The sequence below is a fragment of the Mirounga angustirostris genome, unplaced genomic scaffold (assembly GCF_029215605.1).
Source record: "Mirounga angustirostris isolate CCGP_5_RB_7025 unplaced genomic scaffold, mMirAng1.0.hap1 SCAF_4, whole genome shotgun sequence".
Taxonomy (NCBI): Eukaryota; Metazoa; Chordata; class Mammalia; order Carnivora; family Phocidae; genus Mirounga; species Mirounga angustirostris.
In genome coordinates this window covers 144,086,120-144,089,093 of record NW_026991712.1, presented here as the reverse complement: position 1 = coordinate 144,089,093, position 2,974 = coordinate 144,086,120, and the positions used below count along the sequence as shown (strand labels likewise).

General features: G+C 42.6%; 1 pseudogene; it reads right to left on the bottom strand.

Annotated features, from left to right (window-relative positions):
* Positions 1-858: 858 nt before the first annotated feature.
* On the bottom strand, positions 859-1,993 carry LOC123860357 (phenylalanine--tRNA ligase beta subunit-like; annotated as a pseudogene).
* Between the last annotated feature and the right edge of the window lie 981 nt (positions 1,994-2,974).

The window sequence follows — 2,974 nt, the reverse complement described above, 5'->3', positions numbered from 1 at the left end:
TCTGATGTAGTGTTCCATGATTCCTTGTTTGTGCATAACAGCCAGTGCTCCATGCAGAACGTGCCCTCCTCAATACCCATCACCGGGCTAATCCATCCCCCACCCCCCTCCACTCTAGGACCCTCAGTCTGTTTCTCAGAGTCCATAGTCTCTCACGGTTCGTCTCCCACTCCGATTCCCCCCCTTCATTTCCCCCTTCCTACTATTTTTTTTAAAACATATAATGTATGTTTGCCTCTGCAAAGGCTGGGCTCCACTGACTCTTGCACTAAGAGCCCAAAGGAAGCAACTGGTGTCAGAGCACACAGTGACAAGGAATGGTATGAGACAGCGGGAGGCAGCTAGCAGAATCTGGAGGAGAGACATAGATCCCCCCAAACAGAAATGGTTCTCCTGATCATAAGGCCAAAGTGAGGGGCCATGGCAGCTCATTTCAAGATCCACTGTACAATATGCACACTTGTAGATAATTTTAGGCGGGCTTTCACTCTTTCTTTTTCCCCCCACTGCTTTCTACTTCTTTTTTACTTATTTTTAAAAGTAGTTGTTTATTTGAGAGAGAGAGAGAGCACATGAGCATGAATGGGGGGAGGGAAAGAGGGAGAGAATCTTCAAGCAGACTCCCCACTCAGTGCAGAGCCCCACTCGGGGCTCAGTCTCATGACACATGAGGTCAGGACCTGAGCCGAAACCAGGAGTCAGACTTTCAACCAACTGAGCCACCCAGGTGCTTCTCCTACTGCTTCCTACTTTATTAAACAATGAAGCACACATGGATGTTCCCTGTGGGATAACTAAAGGACAGCAAGGGAAGAGAAGGGGACACTCACGAAGAGAATCAAGAGCAGAGACCCATCTTCACCAAAAAGGCTCGATATTGATTTCCAGGGAAGAGCAGGACATGGTCAGTTCAAATTTGGTGATGGCATCAGGATGAAGGACCAACCCCAGACTTCCTGACGCTTTGATCCCTGACAAAGATCTCGACGCATCATCCAGGAGAAGGGCCTTCAGATGCTTTGATCACATATGCCCCCTGCTTTTCACCAGGAGGCACCTTAAGCAGCTGTATAATTCTGTCCAGAAGCCCACGGATTATCTCCAACCAAGGATTCTTACTGTAATAAACAGTACAGAAATGCCTGTAGTTTCTTTCATCTAGGTCTCTGCTAGAATCTTCTACTATAGTGTCAGAGATTTCAGTTTCAGAGGAAGGGGCATCTTACTATTTGTGGCTGTGGTCTTTAGGAGGCCAGGTAGAAGGGTAATGAGTACTACCTGAAAATCAGTGGCCTTAGGATCACTTATATGAACTACCTTTGTTGCAGAGATGTCCAAACCAAGTTTATCAGCAATACCTTCTTGGAGGCACAGAGGAAAGGCAAGTGGTTCAGTGCATCCAGTAGCTACCATGTCATGTCTTAGAAGTCCTGTGAGCTTATTAAGAGGAAATTGATTAGCTACAGTGTATGTTTCTGGGAGAGCCACCTGAATGTTATTATATCCATAAGCAATGGCTACATCTTGTATAATATCACATCGCATGGAAAATGTCAACTCTGGTCAGAGAGATTTCAATCTCAATCTGATTCCCATCACCTATGACTTCTGACTTTAAGCACACTTTGGTCCGAAGCTTGGCAAGATTTTCTGGAGTTAATTAGATCAGATATCACCATCTCCTTTCGTTAAGCCAGTTCTGGAAGGGTATATTATTTTCCATTAGGAAAAACCACCTTAGCTGCTTTAATTGTAAATTGATTCTCATAATATTCACTGAACCTGGTGACAATGACATCAAGAGCTATTTTTGCCTTAGTAAAGTCAGTTCTTATGCATTCACGGATACATTTCTAGTATTCAGTGTTAATTTGGAATGATTTTCATTGATGATAGGAGGCCATAAAATGATGGCACCATCGCTATCATAGGTAACTGGGTACAGGGGTTTATTTTCAGTGATATGGAATTAATGTTCAAGGAGCACTTTCATTCTTGATACTGTGTTTGATTTTCATTTAGCTTCTTTGTTGTTTCCCTGAAGTCCTGAGTTAAAGAGAGCCTCTCTATTTTTGCATAACAAACTAAATTGAGTGGATATTGACCGGTAGCTACAATTGGCAGTTATCTATCAGGTACGTAGATAGGTATGTAATAGTAGCTACTCTCAGGTAAGTCCCAAGGACTATCACATATGTCTCAACTCATGTGATAGTGATATTCCCCTTTCAGTTGAAAAGCCAAAGCACAGAGAGGTTAATTACCTTGTCAAGGACAGAGAGCCAGCCAAAGATAGCTGGGACTTCACTGACACTAGCACGAAGAGTCCAAGGAAACAACAGAGGGGCCAGGACCCCAGATCTCAGCTGCCTGTCTGTTCCCAGTCCTGAGTTTTTGGAACATCAAGATTGAATGTTGTTCTCCACAACGTATAGGTATCCAAATGAATAGAAGATTCATAAAGATGACTGAATGGTAGGGAAATATCCCTATTCCTCTTGCAAAGGGGAACTGTGATTGATATGAAGAAGGGAAGGCTGAGATAAATTAGAAGCTTGGAAAAAAAAAAAAACATGAATGAATTTTAGAATGAATCAGAGAATGTAAGATTTGAGAGAATTCAAAGTTAACCTGCCAAACTAAACGGAAATGCTGAGACACACGAGGATACAGTGACATAATTATTTTTGCACAACAAATTAGTAACAGAATAGAAATTAGAATTTACTTCTCCATATCCAGGCTCAAGACTCACACCACCCAACACCAGGCATTTAGGAGATGCTACACCGACAAATGAACTATGAAGAAGAAATTTTCATCAGACAAAGAGAGGTAATAATCATTTTTTCCCAGGGAGTCCAGACTTTGGAGGACACTACATTTTGTTGTCAAGGGAGGAGGTGGGGACAAAGTCCCGGGGTAAATATATAAAAGAGATTCTTTAGCTGTAGTCTTAGGCAGAGAACCAGAA